Below are 20,934 nucleotides of genomic sequence, written 5' to 3' on the forward strand. Positions count from 1 at the left end.
TCGAGGCTGCGGTGGCCGGGAGCGGCCACTGCACTCCAGTCTGGGCGACAGAGTGAGACTCCAACTCAAAAAATAAAATAATAAAATAAAATAAAATAATTAGGTGTGATGGTGCATACCTTTAGTCCCAACTGGCTCAGGAGGTTGAGATGGGAGGATCACCTGAGCCCAGAAGTTTGAGGCTGCAGTGAGCCGGGATCGCACCACTGCACTCCAACCTGGGTGATAGAGTGAGACCTTGACTCAAAAAAAATAAAGAAAGAAAGAAGGAAGATAGGAAGGATGGAAGAAAGAAAGAAAAGAAAGAAAGGGAAGGGAAGGGAGGAAGGAAGGAAGGAAAAACAAGCAGGTAACATGCTACATGGTTAGAAATGCTTGGACAACATCTCTATTGAGAAGTTGCCTTGGACAAAGGATTGAAATAGAATACGGAATTGGCTGGAGGTTCAAGTGGTTGGGACTCTTTTAAGGTCACTTAATGGTCCTTTGGTTCTTATTCTGGGGAAAGCTCTTGGGCTTTTCCCAGCCCACCCAATGTCCCTGTCTTCAGGCTTTGTCCCCGAGCCCAGTCAAACAGAGGCTGTGGTGGCTTGTCTCCAAAGATGCCTCATCTCCACCCCAGAGGTATTCATGCTGCTTTCTTCCTTTCTCTTGAATCGGGACTGGCCGGTAAGATGGGATGGAAACGATGCTACGTGACGTCCAAGGCCAGGTCCACAGCAGCCTTGGTCTTCTGGAATAGCCTCTGGGAGCCCTGAACTGCCATGCGGGAGAGACCAGACGTGCAATCCAGCAGGCAGGCCTCCCTGAGCCCCTGGCAGCCGTCCCGCCAAACCCCCGACACACAAGGGAAGCTGTCTGGGACCTTCCAGACCAGCCTGTCTACCATCAGGTGACCTCAGTCAGTGCCATGTGGGGAAGAATAATCACATGGCCCAGTAGGGCCTGAATGCCTGACCACAAATGCATGAGATATGGCAAAATTGTATCAAGCCACTGAGGTTTGGGATAGCACGTTACAGCAGCAATAGAAAATGAAGCTGGCCAGACACAGTGGCTCTTGCCTGTAATCCCAGTACTTTGGGAGGCTGAGGTGAGAGGATTGCCTGAGCCCACGGTTTGAGACCAGCCTGGGAGACTTGCTGAGACCTCATCTCTACAATAAATCAAAAAATTAGCCGGGCTTATGCCTGTAGTTGTGGCACATGCCTGTAGTTCCAGCTACTCGGAAGGCTGAGGCGGAAGGATCGCAGGAGCCCAGCGGGTTGAGGCTGCGGTGGCCGGGAGCGGCCACTGCACTCCAGTCTGAGTGACAGAGTGAGACTCTGACTCAAAAAAGAAAGAAAATGGAGCAGAGGCCCCTGCTCTGCCCTCTCTGGAGGACACAGGAATGAATAGGCTGTCCTTGGAGGCCCTTGAACTCTGTAGATCCAGTCTGGGTTCTCTGAGCCCCTCCCCTGACTAAACCCTGAATCCGAGAATGCTAGTCTCTGCTCCAGCTGACCTCAGCCCAGATGCTGCCCCGTGAAGAGGACCCCACAGACTGTCCAGGACTTGCCCAGACCCCATTGCAGGGCGGGACTGTTAGCCCTTACCCTTTGGGTCAAAGTACCTCATTTACTCATTCATTCACTCAGAAGATATCGACCAACCCCTAGGTCACTGGGTTATGAACAAATCAGAGGAGATAACCCCCCCGCAGATTGCCCTCACTCGGTAGCCTCCTGAGTTTACTTTCTAGTGGTGGAGACAAGACAACAAGCAAGGACGCTGAATTTCAGAGTGAGTGAAGTTCTTTCAAGAAAATTAATCAGAAGCCAGGCACGGTGGCTCATGCCTGTAATCCTAGCACTTTGGGAGGCTGAGGCCAGAGGATTGCCTGAGACCAGAGGTTCAAGACCAGCCTGGGCAACTTGGCGAGACCTCATCTCGACAAGAAATCAAAAATTAGCCGGGTGTAGTAGTGCGTGCCTGTGGTTCCGGCTACTTGGAAGACTGAGGCAGAGGATTCGCCCAAGCCCAGCAGGTCGAGGCTGCGGCGGCCGGAAGCGGCCACTGCACTCCAGCCTGGGCGATAGAGTGAGACTCCAACTCAAAAAAGAAACATAATAATAATAAAGCAGAGAAGGGAAGCAAAGGTGAACCCTTCTGAGCATCTGATGAGAGGTGAGGAATTTCTCTTCCCAAATGTGCAGTATCAGCCACACATACACACACATTTTGCATATAGTTTGGGGACCTCTAGGGACTATGGGTTTCAGATTAAGGACAACTGAGTGAAAACTGCTATAGAGGACACAAGGGCCAAGTCAAGGAATTCCACAGACAGAACGGGCCACCCTCTCTTCCAACTGGATCCGGGAGGCCAGGGGCATCAGGCCACAGGTCGGCCCTGTGCAGACTGTCACTGACCATCAGAGACTTGGGCCTGCCTTTGGGATGCTGTCAATCTGGTGCAGGAGAGGAGATATGCAGGCTTGAAATGGACTCCGTGGTTAACTTCAAGGACACAAGCCCTGTGGCCTGTCACTGGAACTGGCAGTGGACCTCACAGAGCTTCACTCATGCGACTTCTCAGTTCACCCAAGGAAGCTCTGATGGAAAGATCTGGTTAGCCTCATTTTACGGAGACTGGCACTGGAGGTAAGCACCTTCCCGAAAGTCCTTGACTAATTAGAGGGGCCATCCAACCGTGCAGATCTCGCCTCTTAACTCCCACTGTGTTCTGCCTCCCCCATGCGAGGCTGGGGTTTGGAGAGGCTGAGTAGACAGTGGACCTGAGTCGGAGGTAGGGAAATCCAGCCAGGTCCCAGGAATGAGGTGGAAGGTAGGTGGGGCCAGCCTCAGGGGTGTTTGAGTATAGTGATGGGAAACGGTACTTTTTTGTTGTTTTTTTTGAGTTGAGGTCTCACTCTCACTCAGGCTGGAGTACAGTGGCACCATCACGTCTTACTACAGCCTTGACCTCCTGGGCTCAGGCGATCCTTCCACCTCAGCCTCCTGAGTAGCTGGGACTATAGGTGTGCACCACCATGCCCAGCTAATTTTTATTTCTGTAGAGACTGCTGCCATGGTGACAGGGTCTGTCTGTGTCATGAAGATCATGAAGGGCTGATTAGGTTAACTTGTGTCTAATGGGTGGTGGCACATACTTGAAATAGAAAAGCTTGGCCGGGCTCGGTGGCTTAGTCTGTAATCCCAGCACTTTGGGAGGCTGAGGTGAGTGGATGGCCTGAGCCTGCAGGTTCAAGACCCGCCCGGGCAACTTGGCAAGACCTCATCTCTACAATAAATCAAAAATTAGCTGGGCGTGGTAGCGAGCACTGGAGTCCCAGCTACTTGAAAGGCTGAGGCGGAAGGATTGCCGGAGCCCAGCAGGTCAACACTGGGGTGGCCATGAGCCTGCCACTGTACTCCAGTCTGGGTGATGGAGTGAGACTGCAATTCAAATAAATAATAAACACACAATTAAAAAAAAAAAGTCTGGGCTCGGTGGCTCAGCCTATAATCCTAGCGCTTTGGGAGGCCGAGGTAAGTGAATTGCCTGGGCCCGCGGGTTTGAGACCCGCTTGGTCAACTTGGTGAGACCTCATCTCTACAATAAATAAAAAATTAGCCGGGCATGGTAGCGCATGCCTGTAATTCCGGCTACTTGGAAGGCTGAAGTGGAAGGATTGCCGGAGCCCGGCAGATCGAGGCTGTGGTGGTTGCGAGTGTGCCACTGCCCTCCAGTCTGGGTGACAGAGTGAGACTCCAACTCAAAAAAAAGAAAAGAAAAGAAAAGCTGATTAGTACAAAACAAGCTGAGGAGGGGGTTGTAAAACAATTATCAATAGCTACCTCTAAGAAACCGGTTCTGTCCTTGGCTAGTGATTAGAGGGTAAATTAAAGTGAACTACTAGAGAAACATGACAGGTCTAGGTGGTGTTAAAATGGCTGCTCATTGGGTATATGGACTCCACATTATGTCCTTTCACAGAGGTCTCAGTTTTCTACCCTGCCACCCTGAAGAAGCTGGTCACTCCTGTCACTGGAGATGACATCTGGCTCTCCTAATAGGCACCGAGTTGTCCCTGAGGCAGAATCTCCCTAGTTCTGGCAGGAATAACTCTGGTGACTTTCTTTGTGATTGTAAAAGTAAAGCAAATGCGTGCTCCCCGTTCTTAGGGAAGCCCTGTGTCTTCCTAGACACATAGACAGATTTTGTTAAAATAGCAGCTTCCTTGAGAAAATGCACATATCCTAGGATGCACCCATTCAAAGTGTACGATTCGGTGGCTTTTAGTGTATTCACAGAATTCTGCAGCCCTCACCACTCTCTAACTGTAGAACATTTTCTTCACCCCAAAAAGAAGCACCATACCTGTTGTCATCCTTCCCTTCTTCCCTCTGCAGGCCCAGGCAACCACTGACCCACTGTCCATCTTTATAGATCGGCCTCTTCTGAAGATTCCGTATAAATGGTGTCATGCAGTATGTGGCCTTTTGTGTTAGACTGAGGGATTTGTTTTGTTTTGTTTTTGTTTTTGAGTTGAAGTCTCACTGTGCTGCTCAAGCTGGAGTGCAGTGGCATGATCACAGATTACCGCAGCCTCCAGCTACTGGACTCAGGTGATCCTCTTGCCTCAGCCTTCTGAGCAGCTGGAACTACAGATGTGGACCACCACGCCCAGCTAGTTTTTAAAATTTTTTTTGTAGAAACAATATCTCACTATGTTGCCCAGGCTGGTCTTGAATTCCTGGGCTCAAACAATCCTCCTGCCTCAGCCTCCTGAAGTGCTGGGATTACAGGCAAGAGCCACTGTGCCCAGCCAAGACTGAGGTTTTTAAGTAGTTCATGTACTTCTTTAAAGGCTGCTTTCTCTATCTGGGGTTGGGGAGAGGGGTAGGGTGGAAAAATTGGAGATGCGACTAAGGGACCCTGGATCCTGGAGGTAGGTTAGGAGGCTCCAGAGAAAGGTGACAGGAGCGGGCTTGGTCAGCACTTTTCCAGAGCCCTGGTGGCCTGTTTTAAGTTTCATTTTTCAACCAATGCCCTGTGTTGTCCTCAGGCCTTCAATAACGTCTGTTATGCATGACAGCCTACGTTGGCTGCATTTTGGGGAATTGAGGGTCTGGCCCTTTTTGTGGTGAGGTTGGACAGGAGAGAGGAAGAATGTGTCCCACTATCAGGGGCTTTCAGCTTTCAGCTCCCAGCAGCCATCCTCCTCTTACTGGGTGTCGGAGATGGAATCATCCCTCCTCAGTTTTGTCGCTAAAGCACAACACAGAGACTCAGAGATGGGGGAGTGAAGCCGCTCTTTTAATCTCGTTCTTGCACAAACGGGTGACTCTTGGGTGAGCAGGTGCACAGAGGCAGTTACAGCCCTAGAACACGTCCCTCTCCTGGTTTCCCATTGGTTGGGTACTTGCAGGAGTTTTCACTCTTTCTGTATGGCACCTACATGTTACATGTTGATTGGCTTTACAGAATTATGTCATTTACATGTCCTGTTTGCCGATTGGCTTACAGGATTCCTCTTCAGATTGGATTCTGCCAAAAGTTTAAACGTGTAGCCCACCAAAGTAAAAAGCCTGCGGAAAGGAAGCACAAAGAAGCAAGAAGTGAATCAATACAAGAGAAGCACAAAGCATGTAGACACCATCTTGAGAACCCAAGATAAGCTAGGCTCCAGTTTGAAAATAAATCACCATTCTTATTTCTCACACTGAGGGTCTCCGAGATGCAAGACAAAGGCAAGTCAAAACTTGCCTCGTGTGTGAGTGTGGGGATCACTTATCAAGCATCCACTCTAAGGAAAGCATTCTCCCCCAGCAGAGGGAGAATGTTAGGTCACCACAAGGGCCTCCAAAAGTTAGGTCAGGCCCGATGGGGGGGATGTCTAGTCTGCAATCTGGTGCTTTGTGAAAGATGCAAAGAATTGCACAGAAGTTAAATTAGAAAATACAGTTTATTTAGAAAGTACATTAGAGAGAGAAGAGATTCACTTCCCCAAGGTAGGGGAGGGGAGCCAAAGCTAAGAAAACATGGCGGCCATAGCTCAACAAACACATAGCCTGGTCAGTGGTAACAAAACAATGACAAATGTCTGCTTGAAGTTGAATGCTTTTAAACCTTCCCTTTGGTGCGGGGCAGGTTGTCAAGGTGATTGGGTGGTGGTCTGCTCCACGTCATCACAAAGGGGACAGATATGCACAGGCACTGACATCACATGATGGACAGCAGGCAGATGGATGGGTCAGTCACATGACTGTGGCCATGTTGATGGGGTTTGTGTCGTGAAGGTCACAAAAGGCTGATTAGATTAACTTGTTTACCGAGCAAGCTGGGGAGGGGGTCGTAAGATAACTGTCAATAGCTACCTCTGAAAAACCAGTTCTGTCCTTGGCTAATGATCAGAGGGTAAATTAAAGTGAACTGCTAGAAAAACATGACAGATCTAGGCAATGTTAAAATGGCTGCTCTTTGGGTATACTGACTCCACCTTCTGTCCTTTCAAAGGATACAGTTATACTGTTAGAGGACACTTGGACAGATCAGATTCACGGGCACACAGGACATGAGAATGGGAACCAGGGGACAGAAAGGTGAGGCCCCGAGAGCTGCCAGCCTCACAGTCACCAGCCACAACCTTGGTCTCCCGATGGAGGCCATTAGTTACCTCACTGGGGATGGGAACACACCCAGAGGTCTGGGAGACCTGAGCGTGGCCCTTGCCTGGGCAGCCCACTACAAGTTCATTCCAGCCAAGGCTGCCTGCAGGCCCAGGCTCAGCCCTGCCGCCAGCAGTGCAGGGGAGGGAGCTTGGTGCACGGCTCTGGCCTTGCCCACCGGTGCCCACTCCTTGTCAGCGTGTACTTCCTCCTCTTCCTTACTGAATTTGTTTCTGAAGGCTGCCGTACCACATGGGTTGGCTCAAGCAACAGAATTGTATCGTCTCAGTTCTGGAGGCTGGACAGCCAAACTCAAGGTGTGGGCAGGGCTGGTTCCTTCTGAGGGAGGGGTCTGCTCCAGGCGTCTCTGCTTGGCCTGTATGTAGATGTCTGTCTTGTCCTTGTGTGTCTTCACGTTGTCTTCCCTCTGTGTGTGACTGTCTCTGTGTCCTATTTCCCTCTTTATATAAGGACATCATCTGGGCGTGGTGGCTCACGCCTATAATCCCAAGAAGTTGGGAGGCCGAGGCAGGAGGATTGCTCAAGGCCAGGAGTTTGAGACCAGCCTGGGCAACATAGTGAGACTCCGTCTCTATGACTCTAGATATGGAGAAAATGTAAGAGGAACAGAACAGAAGGACTTTTTGAAATATGTCTCTGCCCTGAGCTCAACTGATGAGTACTTCCTCCTCAGTGAAAAAGGACACCAGACCTATCAGATTAGGGCCCACCTTAGGACCTCATTTTAACTTGATTACCTCCATAAAGACCCTATCTCCAAATAAGGGCATGTTCTGAGGTACTGAGGGTTAAGACTTCAGTGTATCTTTCTTGTGGGAGACTCCTTAACCTATGACACTCAGTAACAAAAACCCAGTTTTATTTGAATGACTGTGGATCCAGCTCACAGGTCACATTTCCCAGTGTTTCTTGCAGCCCAGGTAGGGTAGATGGCCAAGTTCCGACAGATGAGATACAAGCAGATGTTGATAGGGAGATGCCAGGGACAGTTTTTTAAGAGTCTCAGGGAGCTGGGCTCGGTGGCTCAGCCTGTAATCCCGCACCTTTGGGAGGCTGAGGTGAGTGGATCGCCTGAGCCCGCGGGTTCGAGACCAGCCTGGCCAACTTGGCGAGACCTCATCTCTACAATAAATCAAAAATTAGCCGGGTGTGGTAGCGCACGCCTGTAATTCCGGTTACTCAGAAGGCTGAGGCGGAAGGTTCGCCAGAGCCCAGCAGGTAGAGGCTGCGGTGGCCGGGAGCGGCCACTGCACTCCAGTCCGGGCGACAGAGTGAGACTCCAACTCAAAAAAAAAAAAAGAGTCTCAGGGAAAAGAGGCCCCCTTTCCTCCTCTACCTTCTTCCTGCTTCTTACCTGGATTGAGGACGGAATCGCTGGAGTTCTGGTCTCCATCTTGGGCCTTGAGGCAACTTTGACATTGAAAGCTTTGACCTAAAAATAGGGGAGCAGGAGCTTAAGTAGCCTGGGTCTCGGAGGAGAGAGTGGAGCCTCCAGGCCAGCCAGGCCGCCCGCTTCCACTCCTTTTTATGTGAGAGAAAATAATTTAAGCCATCCTTTGTTCAAGCCACTGTCATTACTTGCAGCCCAAGGCAACCCTCAATGAAGTCTCCTTAACTAAAGAGCCAGCGTAGGCCAGGCCCGGTGGCTCGTGCCTATAATCCCAGCACTTTGGGAGGCCCAAACAGGAGGATTGCTTGATCCCAGGAGTTTGAGACCAGCTTGAACAACAGTATGAGACCTTGTCTGTACAAAAAAAAAAAAAAATCAAAAGCTTAGCTGGTTTGGTGGCACATACCTGCAGTCCTAGCTACTTGGAAGATTGAGGTGGAAGGATTGCCTGAGCCCAGGAGGTCGAGGCTGCAGTGAGCCATGATGGTGCCACTGCACTCCAGCCTGGGAAACAGAGTGAGACCCCCAACTCAAAAGAAAGAAGGAGTCAAATAATGTAGTGGGAAAGACATGTACTGACACTAGCTGAATGTCCCCCTCTGGTTTCTTCATATTCGTGCTTGTCATACAGGGTAGAAATGACACCTTTACTGGGGTTTGCCCTTCCCCCTAATTGTAAGCTTCCTAAAGCCAGGTGTCTTGTACATGTCTGTTAATCTGTTTTCACAGTGCCTAGCACAGAGCCAGTACACAGAAGATGCTCAGTAAATGCTGACCTGAATGATTTTAATCCTCCATACTTACTAGCTCCATGATCTTGAACTCTCAGAGTCTTAATTTCCTTAATGATAAAAATGGGAGTTGTTTAAATCATGTTTAAACCAGGGGCTGTTTTAATCAGGTTGAATATGGCTAACTGTGTGGCATTCAGCACCATGCCTAGTAGTCAACGGATGTCCAGAAAATGACTGACTTCTTTTTGTTTTTGAGTCAGTGTCTCACTCTGTTGTCCATGCTAGAGTGCAGTGGCATGATCACAGCTCACCCTAGCCTCCAACTCCTGGGTTCCGGCAATCCTTCTCCCTCAGCCTCCTGAGTAGCTGGGATTACAAGCACTTGCTGCCTTTTTATTTTTTGTAGAGACTAGTTCTTGCTATGTTGCCCGGGCTGGTCTGGAACTCCCAGGCTCAACAATCCTCCCACCTTGGCCTACCATGCCTGGGATTACAGGTGTGAGCCACCATGCCTGGCCCATTAATCGTATTCTTACTATTTCTAATAAATCTCTGTTCTGGTCCTGCTGCTGACAGCCAGGCTTCTCCACCTGCTTCTGACAGCCAGGCTTCTGCTTTTTCCTAGGACCGCATCTCTGTCTTACACGTATCATTTTCGTTTGAGCTCCCATAGTGCTTTCTTGGCTGTCTTTTGGTCTTAAGAATCCCACCCTCACATGCAGTGCTTGGGCTGCCTGGCCTCCACTTCTGGCCCCTTCTGGACTGCCCCTTCCAGTGCAGTTCAGCCATGCTCGTTCAGGGTACCAGATGCGTCAGGGTACAGGGAGTGTGTGGGGTTCTCTCTCTCTCTTTTTTTTTTTTGTTGATTTATAAAATGTTTAATGAAGAAAGACAAAAACTTTAATAACTACAAACAGAAAAGTAGACCATTGCATTAAAATATAATATTACATATTTCATTTCTATTTTTCATCCCAATTTTCAATTTATTGCTAAAAATGATAAGGGTGCATTTGGAAATCCAGACAGTATAAAATGAATACTGAGAAGTACCCCTCATGTTAACAAAGTATATGCTTTTTTTCACTTTTTTTTTTCTTTTCTATAAGAAAAAGAGGGGAAAAAAGTCTTTGTTCTGGAAAAACAGAGAATATGCAAACCTTGCTTACTAATAGCTTCTCTATTAGATTTTCTAGTAATGGTATCCAGAAAACCCCACTGTCTGTGTAGACTGAGATGACAGTTTTGAAGTGTGGCATTAAATATGCTGTATCTATTTTATGATATTCTATTTAAACATTGCTCTAATGAACTCTTCCCCAGTCCGTAAATACAGAACTCCAAGAGAATGAACTATCACAGGATTGTTTGAAATTTTGTCTTTTAAAAATAGATTCTATTTTTTCCTTCTACTATAGAATCTAGGATGTCTTTTTTTTTTTTTTTTTTTTTTTTTTTAACTTGGAGCTCTCACTGTGTCGCCCAGGCTGGAATGCAGTGACACACTCATGGCCACCCCAGTGTCAACCTGCTGGGCTCTGATGATCCTTCGGTCTCAGCCTTCCAAATAGCTGGAACTACAGGCATGTGCTACCATGCCTGGCTCATTTTAAAAAAATTTATTCTATAGACAAGCTCTCCACAAGTTGCCCGGGCTGGTCTCGAACCCGTAGGCTCAGGCAATCTACTTGTCTCAGCCTCTCAAAGTGCTGGGATTACAGGCTGAGCCACCAAACCTGGCCTAGGATGTCATTTTAATTGAAAAGAAAAGAATGTTTGCTTTTGTTTTTTTTTTGAGTTGGAGTCTCACTCTGTCACCCAGGCTGGAGTGTAGTGGCACGCTCACGGCCACTGCAGCCTTGACCTGCTGGGCTCTGGTGATCCTTCCGCCTTAGCCTTCCAAGTAGCTGGAACTACAGGCATGTATTACCAGGCCTCGCTAATTTTTTTTTGATTTATTGTAGAGACGAGGTCTCGCCAAGGGCTCCCAAGGTGCTGGGATCACAGGCTGAGCCACCGAGCCCGGCCAAAAAGGATGTTTTAAAATTACTCACCTAGTCGAGTAATGTACCAAGTCACCTAGTTGAGTTATGTCCCTTCTTTCTGTGTGTGTGAAGGCAGGAAGGGAGGGGAGCAGTAGATGGTATTCTTATTTTATTGTTGTATTATGTATATTACTCTCCTCTCACTATGTATATTATGCCTCCCTCCTCTATTGAATGGCCTTGCAGTATCAATTTGCAATGTAAGTGGTTACTTATGTTTTTTGATTCTGATTTACTTAACTCTTGTAATGGAGATTCATACACTCAGTTAAGATGGAATTTTGAAGGTGCAGAAATAGTGTGTGGGTTCTTTACATTCTTCTAGGGGGTCTTGAGCAGTAGAAGAGGGTCATCCCAAGAAGAGAGGAGGAAATGTGTTGGAAAGATGGGCCCATTTTTCTGCCCTCCCCTATGCCTGTGCCTCTGCCACTTGCCATGTGATGGAGTTGTTTTCTCACTACTGGCCTTGGGCTGGCCTTGTGACTTGCTTGGCCAATAAACGTGGGAGCAGTAGGGCTGCCCATCTTGAGCCTGGGCTTTAAGAGGTATCATACATTCCACTTGTTCGCTTGGACTTCTGCTTTGGTTTTTTTTTTTTTTTTGGTTTTTTTTTTTGTTTTTGAGTTGGAGTCTCACTCTGTCGCCCAGACTGGAGTGCAGCGGCCGCTCCCGGCCACCGCAGCCTCCACCTGCTGGGCTCCGGCGATCCTTCCACCTCAGCCTTCCGAGTAGCCGGAATTACAGGCATGCGCCACCCTGCCCGGCTGATTTTTTGATTTATTGTAGAGATGAGGTCTCGCCTGCCCAGGCGGGTCTCGAGCCCACGGGCTCAGGCAATCCACTCACCTCAGCCTCCCAAAGGCGCGGGATTACAGGCTGAGCCACCGAGCCCAGCGGACTTGCTTTGAAAAGGACTCCCTCTCTGGTCCAACTTGAGACAGACTTCTCTGAGCCTGCTTTTTGGTCAGGCCTTGTCCTGGGCCTGCTGATCCCAGTTCAGCAAGAATTCTGCCAGGCCAGTTTAGCAAAAAATCACCCCAGCCTTGATGCCTAACCTATTTCCTCTTGGTGATTTTCCATCTGCTGACTCCTTTACTCTTCCTGTTGGCTCTAAATCTCCTGCTGCCTCTGTGGTATCCAAAGTCAAGTTCAGTCTCTTTTCCCTATTGCAATAGTCTTGACTCCTATTGAATGAAGTTTTCCTTGCTTGTTTAACTCTATCCAGTGCAATTTTTCTTTGACAGCTTCCATCGTGAGAACAAGCCCAGATTAGCCTGCTGGATTTGAGACCATGTGGAGTAGAGCTAAGTCCTCCCAGCCAACGCCATCCTAGACCAGCCAGTCCTCAGTGACTGCAGACCCATACATGACCCTGGTCAAGATCACCTGATCTCAGTTCAGGTCAACAGAAATGCCCAGCCGACTCTAGACTCATGAGAAATGAGAAATGGCTGGTTTAGTAGTTAAACTACTAAGATTTGGGGTGGTTTGCTTTGCAGGATTATGGTGGCAAAAGGTGACGACAGATATAGAGAAGAAAAGGTAAGAGGAATAGAACAGGAAGGACTTTTTGAAAGGTGCTCCACCCTGAGCTCAGTTGATGAGTCCTTCCTCTTCAATTAGCATTAACCCCTCTGATTATGCTCATTTGGGGTTCTTTGTTTTGTTTTTATACAGATGAAGTTTCGCTATATTTCTCAGGCTGACCTCGAACTCCTGGCCTGAAGAGATCCTTGGCCTCCCTCCCATCGTGTTAGGATTAGGAATGAGCCACCACGCCTGACCCATGCTCATTTTGATTCTAACTCTTCCTGCCTTCTCAGAAACCTGAAGATTTCTCTCTTTTCCTTCTTCACTGGCTTGAACCCCCATTTGAAAACATTAAAAACAATAACAGGCCAGGCATGGTGGCTTATGCCTATATTCCCAGCACTGGGAGGCTGAGACAGGAGGAACACTTGAGCCCAGGAGTTCAAGACCAGCCTGGGCAATATAGCAAGACTTTGTCTCTACCAAAAAAAATCAAGAAATTAGCCAGGCATGGTGGTGCGCACCTGTAGTCCCAGCTTGGGAGGCTGAGGCAGAAGCATTGCCTGAAAACCCAGGAGGTCAAGGCAGCGGAGAGTTGTGATCATGTCACTGGTGACAGAATGAGTACCTAGTGACAGAGTGAGACTTCAACTAAAAAATAAATAGATAAATAAATAAACACAACAACAAAACAAAAACTTGACTTCTTTCTTCATCCACTTGGTCATAACCTGGCTCCCAAATGTCAACCACACACCCGCTGATAAGACAAAGCCCAGCTGGCTGGTGCTCACCTCGTTGGGAAAGAACAAACCTGGGCAGTGTTTCAGAGCGGGAAGAACAGGGTTCGAATCCATCCAGAATCGGAAGTTTGGTTTGAGGTTGGGTAACAGTCAGGACCCAGTGGTCTAAGCTTGGTAGAAATGGCAGAAGGATTCAGTGTTTGTGTCTTCGAGTGCAAACTGTCCATTGATATTTTCACTGAGGCGATGACAGGTGTCCGAGAAGTCTCTGCAGTAAACGATCAAACTGTTTGCTTGGGAGGGCAGTCCCCAGTGAGGAAAGAAATGCAAGGGAAGGCAATGGCATAGCAGAGTCAGGTGAATGGAGGCAGGAAGGTGTGGTCTCACTTCTCCAAGCAGGTTGAGTATGAGGGTGAAATGTTTTCTTCTCGGCTTCGAAATAAAACAGTTAGCTAGCTTCTTCCTCCCATTCACAACTAAACTTCTCCAAAGAAGTTATCTCTGTGTGCTGACCCAACTTCCTCACCTGCTACTCATCCGCAAGCCCTCCACTCTGACTTCAGACACCTTCCAAAATCATGAAGGTCCTCAATGACATTCCTGTCTTTAGATCCAGGGCTGTCCTTCAGCCTCGTCTCCCGTGACCTTCCCGGGACAGCCTCTTGCTCCTGGGTGAAACAGCCCTCTCCTGGCTCCTCTCCAAGGACCCAATGCTCTCCCAGGTGTCCTGTTCTCTCTCCCCCCACTGTCTCTATCTTCCTCTATCCTGCCATTTGACGTCATCCTCCCTCGAGACTTGCCCTTAGGTCTTTCCCGGGCCCTCTCCCCTCTCTTCTGTGACCGTGACCTACATTCACATCTCTTTAGCCACCACCCATGCCCAGCTAATGTACAAGGTTTTGTCTCCAATCAGCTTCTCTTTGGAGTGCTGGACTATTCAGCAGCCTGCCTAACCTCTCTGAATGTCTTCAAGGAGGCAGTGTTAGCACTGTCACAAACACGCGCCAACATTTCTGGGGCTTAACCCACGAGCTTATGTCACATTGATAGAACAGTCCAGTTCCTGTTGACAACTTGTTTCTCCCCACATGGTGAGTTCAGCGACCAAGGATCTTTCCGGCTTATGCTTTGCAAACTCCTGTGTCCTCATGGTCCTCTGTATTTATCCAGCGGACAGGGAAGAAAAGGGTTTAGAAGCCACACCTGGTTCACTGGACCATCTTTCAGAACCTACTGCTGGAGGTATCATGATGCCTAGCAGGCACAGATTGTTTGGTGGCTTAAATCTGCACGGTCTGCGGGCGCCGGGACCCAATCCTTCCCTCCTGTGCCTGCCTCTCTTAGGCTTGGCCGCCGCTGGGCTCCCTAAGGGTTGCTGCTGAAAACTTGTTCCTTCTGTTCCAGGCCCTCCTGCTTCTGGCTGCATGCTCTTTCCAGCAAAATGTTCTTGTCCCAAGCTTTCCCCGAAGACCGCTTCTGTCACCTTCCCCAACACGTCTAGGAAAGGAGAGAGGCGGGTCAGCTATCCCTATTCATGTCTTGTTTTTATTTTAAAAATAAAAATGAAAATTGATTTCATGGGAGAGGGCATTTTCCTGCCTTGGGAAAAGCAATATCTGACTTAGACTTATAAAATAGTGTGTAGGTTTCATCGTGGTCTTCTAAATACGTCTCACCGTGATCTACTTCCTTTTCCTTGAAGCCAGGGTTTTAAAAAATAATTTAGGCTGGGTGTGGTGGCTCACGCCTATAATCCCAGCACTTTGGGATGCCGAGGTGAGAGGACTGCCTGAGCCTACGGGTTTGAGACCAGCCTGGACAACTTGGTGAGACCCCCCGCCCCATCTCTACAATACATCAAAAAACTAGCTGGGCGTGTGCCTGTAGTTCCAGCTACTTGGAAGGCTGATGTAGAAGGATCGCCTGAGCCCAGCAGGTTGAGACTGCCGTGGCCGGGAATGTGACACTGCCCTCCAGCCTGGGTGACAGAGTGAAACTCCTACTCAAATCATAATCATAATCAATCATAATCATAATCATAATTTCCAGTGAGCAGCTCCAGCAGAGCTTGCTTTTCCCCTTCCCCTTGGGCCCAGTGGGTTTTCTTTGTTGTCCTCTTTTAGGATCCGCTTTTGTGTAGAGGTTCTTCCTAAGAGAACCTCCAAGAAACGCCAGGCTTCCAAGAGGATGTCCAGTGGGCAACTTGAGCAGGTGGGAGGGGCCTGGAGACCGCCAGTGCCCAGGTGCGCTGCTTCAGGGTCAGGGTCATTGTGGCAAAACCACCTTCTTTGTCTTTTATTTTTTTGAGAGGCATGTGATCTTCTTGGCCTTTCTGTCCACTCTTGGTGATTTTTTGGGATGATTCCTCTTGCTTGTTTCCAGAACGCTTTGGAAGCACAGACAACCCCAGATGGCCCAGGCTTGATGAGACACCGTTTCCTACTCTGCTAATTGTGTGCATTGGGCAGAGCTGTGGTGGGAACTTGACAGCTCGTGTGACAGGAGCCACTGAAGTGAGGTCAGTGCAGGAACTATTCAAGAAGTGGTGGTGAGACCCTAGGACTGACAGGGGCAGGAGCTGAGTTGCAGAACACATGCTCGGACCCCATGTTCTCCTTCTCTCTGATTTCCTGTCAGTGCCTGTCCACCCAATACTTAAACAGCAGCTTGGGGGGAAGGGAACCTGTGTACTGGAGTCTGTGGAGTCAGAGGTACAGATGGAGAACAATCCACCCAGTGGGGTCATTGTCTTGGGATGGTTCATTCAACTCACCCAGCATTTATTTGGTGAATTCCGGTACCAGGCACTGTGATAGGTGCTTGAGGATATGGTGGGGACCCCCGGCCTGCCCCGCTGAACCCTGTTGTCTAGGGTAGCAGTTAAGGACTGGAGCGGTGCCTCTCGGCACACCTGATGAGAGCTTGTACCCCGCCAATAGAGGGAATCAGAATTCACTGGTGACATTTGGGGACTGAGGCATGAGTAGCCTCAGGCAGCTCGGAATGCCCGAAACATTCTTTGGACTTATGTGATGTGGTCTTCCTCGCCAGCTGACCGCCTGCCCAAGGTGCTTGGCTTAGCCTTACAGCAAAACAAATTTGCACATCCTCGCCACACACTGATAGGAGGGACAGCAGCCAAGGAACATGCAGAGCAGGAGGGCAAGGAGAATTTGTCTTAATTATAACACATGGCGGAAAATTTGTACGTGCGCCCCAAGACACTGGGTGGTGAAATGTCGGTGGACATTCACACTGGCCTTGTTAAACCTGATCGTGGTCTTCTACCTTACTCTATGAGGAGGACCAAAAAAACTCACCAGAATTATCTTTCGGAGGATGAGCTCCCTGTAGTACAGGTTTCCCCCAACTAGGTAGGTGGTCTAGGAACCTATCAGCATCAGTGCACCAGTTCGGTTGTTGTAAGAGACCGTGTGGGGCTTCAGTGAGTTTTTTTTTTGGAGATTCTTTCAATAGGGTTTGCCTATTTCATGATGAGTGATTTACACAAACAACCTGCCCACACTGTGCTGAGTGTTCAGCAGTTTTTGACCAAAAACAACATGACCCCTGTACTCCACACTCCCTATTCACCCAGTCTTGCCCAGAGCAAGGTTTTTTGTTTGTTTGTTTCCCAGGATGAAAAAAGTCCTCAAAGGGAAACATTTTGCCAATGTGGAAGAGGTGAAACAAAAAACAGTAGAAGCACTAAAAGGCATCAACACTGGCCAGTTCAAAAACTGTTTTGAGCAGTGGGCAAAGCGTCTCGATAGGTGTACTGCGTCGAAGAGTACTTTGAAGATGACTAACATTTAGACATGTAAGAATACACACATCTCATCAACGGGGGTAGCTGCATAATGAATATTTCTATACCTAACCTTGAATTGTACCCCACATACTTAAGATGAAAAAATGCACATTTTTTAATAAATAAATCCTGGATTTTTTGCCCCCCCCCCGTACAAAGCGCCTTAGCTCACCTGTTATAGAAGCAAGTTTTCCAAACAGCCCATGTTCTACCAGGGGACCCAGAAGTGCCCTGCATCAGATGTGGAGGTCACTTGTACCCAAGAGGATGATGCCATGGATTTAATGCTCCAGAGTCCTTCTCTGCTCTGCATGGAAAAGGGTCTGCGGGGGAGGCCCATCTAACCAGAGGCCATCAGTGCAGTGTCTCTCCACCTCTGGCTCAAGCTAGCTTTGGCGTCCATCTTCTTAGAATCTCCATTTGGCCTAAGCTAGAGGCAAGATAGTCAGTTGGGCCTTGGTATGAGACAGAGCTGGGTTTGAATCTTGCCTCTGTCATAATCGTGTTTCGTTGGAAACGTAATGTGATGTTTCAGAGCCTCTGCTTTCTCATCTATGAAACGGAGCAGGTTGCTAATTTCGGAGTTTAAGGATTAGATAAGGGCCAGGTGCAGTGACTCATGACTGTAATCCCAGCACTTTGGAGGCTGAGGCGGGAGAATCACTTTACCCATGAGTTTGAGACCAGCTTGGGCAACTTGGCTCATCGCTACACAAAATGCAAAAACTAGCTGGGTGTGTTGGCCGGCGCCAGTAGTCCCCGCCATTCAGGAGGCTGAGGCGGAAGGATGGCCTGAGCCCAGGAGGCTGAGGTTGCAGTAAGCCAGAATCACTCCACTGTACTCCAACCTGGACAACAGAGTGAGACCTTGTCTCAAAACAAACAAACAAAAAAGCTGGCGGGGGTGGGAGTAGGGGTGGCTGAGTAAGAACATGTGATGTAAGTGCCCAGAACAGGATGGCGTGTGGTATCCGCCTAGTGATATTGGGGTCTCCCTGGCTCTGCCCCTTGTGGAACACCGTTCCCAAGGGTTGATCTGCCTATCACCAGTCACGTCTGTGGTTTCTCGTCAGCCTGTCCCAGCGCTCTGGTGAGGAGTCCCTGAGTTCATTCCGACCTATCTTCTGACCAAGCACCTAACTTGCCTGGTCTCGTTTCTTGGTCTTTGCTCATGGGACCAAACCTTTGCTCCCTCTTGGCCCATGTCACCCACATGCCAGGCTGATTCCTGAGCACTGATTTCCAACAGTGCTGTGCTTGGCCTTGGCCATCCTAGGCCCTTATGGGGAGTCTGTCCCTTTCTGGAACTGACCTGTTGAGCTTCTGTGTCAAGGCTCCCTCTAGAGAACAGCATCGGAGGCTCCAGGTGAGGGTGCCTTCTACCGCCTCCAGTGGGCTCTGCCCAACCAAAAGCCCACAGAACCCAGTGTAAGACACATGTAATAAACGCTAGCTGGCCTCTGGGCAAACTGGAGGTGTGTTCATCTGTAATGTCCCCATGGTTATGATGGTACAGCCCCAGCCACAGCAAAGGGGAATCGTGTTCCTCTGCCGCTGGTAGCCCTCTCTGCCCCTGTAACTCTATCCAGGGGCCCCTAAAACTGGTGATACAGGCCACATCCAAGCAGTGACTGTGACCCACACAGGTTGAGGTCATCCACTGTGTCAACTCCGTGGTTGGGACCTGCGTATTAGCTGTAGCTTGGTCCAATTGAAATCTTTTTGGCCTTGTGCATCCAAAAAATGTTAGATGAGACAGCTAGGTAAACAGATGTCAAAACTACTTTACAGTGAGAGACTGGCACTATTCTTTTAGGTATCAAATATTATTTACACTGTTCTTTGTATCTTTCTCTCCCCCCACCTTTTTTTGAGTCAGTCTCACTCTGTTGCCCAGGTTGGAGTGCAGTGACACACAGTCACTGTAGCTTTGACCCGCTGGGCTCAGGTGATCCTTGTGCTTTAGCCTTCCAAGTAGCTGGAACTACAAGGGTAAGCCACCATGCCTGGCTTATTCTTTGATTTATTGTAGAGATGAGGTCTCCCCAAGTTGCCCAGCCTGGTCTCGAACCCCTGGACTCAGGCAATCCTCTCGCCTTGGCCTCCCAAAGTGCCGGGATTACAGGCTTGAGCCACTGCGCCCGGCACCCCTGGTATTTAGAAGTTTGAATGGTCCTTTCTGGGTGGGAGCTATGGGACAGTACCCTCTCCCATCCTGGATTGGGTCCCTTTGGGACCTGGAGGTGTGGAGGTGGCAAGCGGCCCCTTCACATGTCACTTTCTTCTTTTCCAGGTTCCATCTCAGCTCTGCCTTGCAGTCACTGCTGGAAGTTGTGTTGGTGTTCACGACACGTGACTCTAGATTTGTGCTCTTGAGGTTGACTCCCTTCTCCGGTCCTCAGGACTGTCCTGACTACACTGCTCTGACAGCCCCAGGGAGGTGACATCAGGCAGGCTCTGGGAAAGGCCAGTCCTGGGGATGTTCCCCCTACACGCCCCTTGCTTTGAAGGACTTCTTCCATTGCCGGGCAGATAATGCAATGAACAGGGTACAAAGCTGCCCGATTCCGGTTTACTTTACTCTCCAGTCCTCCCTTCCCCCACCCCCTTGCAGCTGGCAAGGGGGCAGGAAGGCTTCGGTTCTCCTGAGCCACAGGAGACAGCCAGGGCCAGAGGGCTAGAGGACCGGAAATGTCTGAGCCGGAGATAAAGAATTCAGCAGCCGGAGCATTGAACCGTTTTATTGGCTGTTGGGAGATGAAGGAATAACAAGAGGGGAAGGAAGCTCAGACCTCCTCTGTTGCCCTGTTCCTAAGGTAGGGCTTGTGGTATTGTGATTCATGTGGCGTAAGTAGTGGCCACCCCAAGCTAAGCCTCTTAGCTGAGCACAACAGGAATCCCGGCAGGGAATGTTTTGTTTTCGAGTCAGGGTCTCACTCTGTTGCCCAGACTGGAGTGCAGTGGCCGGATCATGGCTCAAAACAGGGCACAAAACGACCTGACTCAAATTTGCTCTCCAGGCTTTCCCTCCCCCAACCTCGACCTCCTGGGCTCCAGCGATCCTTCTACCTCAGCCTCCCAAGTAGCTGGGACTATAGGCGTGTACCACCACACCTGGCTAATTTTTGTATTTTTTTATAGAGACGAGGTCTCGCTATGTTGACCAGGCTGGTCTTGAACTCCAAGACTCAAGCAATCCTCCCACTTGGCCTTCCAAAGTGCTGGGATTATAGGTATGAATCATCATGCCCTGCCAGGCAGGGGAATTTGTGATCAGACAAAAAGCAAGCCAAAGAAAACAAAGCACGCTTGCATTTGGTATGAATTTCCTGATTTAACATTGGTTTTATTGGGGGGAAAGTAGAGAAAGTGGTGACTTCTAAGTATCACAGGGCTGGCCAAGGCTCAGGCTCCCGGGGCAGTTACAATGGAGGGCAGGGAGCCCCACCCAGCCCAAGCAGGCACCCCTTGGCTCATAACTCCAGGACAACTCCAGGACAACTCCCTGTTGCTGGCTTCCTCCCGAGGGTGGCCGCACCAACCTTTCTGCTTGTTGGGTTCCCATCTCTTACTTAACAAGCCTGATGAGAGGAGGGGTGCCCAGGGCCCCCCAGGCCACCTCTGGGGATACTGGCTCAGGTAGAACTGGCTAGCGTTCTGAAGAGCATGGATGGACAGAGGTTCCCCCTAGATATCCATGTGTGGGGAGGACTGGAAGGGCTTCCGAGCGGACCTGAGAGGAAGCAGACTTGGAAGAGCCTGAAACTGCCCTCTGAGGCAGAGGTCAAAGGGCAAAACCTCAGAGCCAATCAGCCTAGTGGCCCTCTCGCCGCACGGTCTCAGGCTTCCTATTTGCCAAAGCCCGAGGCTGGGAAGTCTCTGGAATGTTTCGTATCACAGGGGCGGCTCTGGCAGTGACCTGCATCTCTTACCCTACGTCTCGCCCTCCTTCTCATTCTCCTTTGTCTCTGGAAAGTTTGTGTTGCAGACGTGCAAAAGCAGATTT

Source organism: Carlito syrichta, unplaced genomic scaffold, assembly GCF_000164805.1.
Source record: "Carlito syrichta isolate Samal-C Ts95f unplaced genomic scaffold, Tarsius_syrichta-2.0.1 Scaffold304726, whole genome shotgun sequence".
Lineage (NCBI taxonomy): Eukaryota > Metazoa > Chordata > Mammalia > Primates > Tarsiidae > Carlito > Carlito syrichta.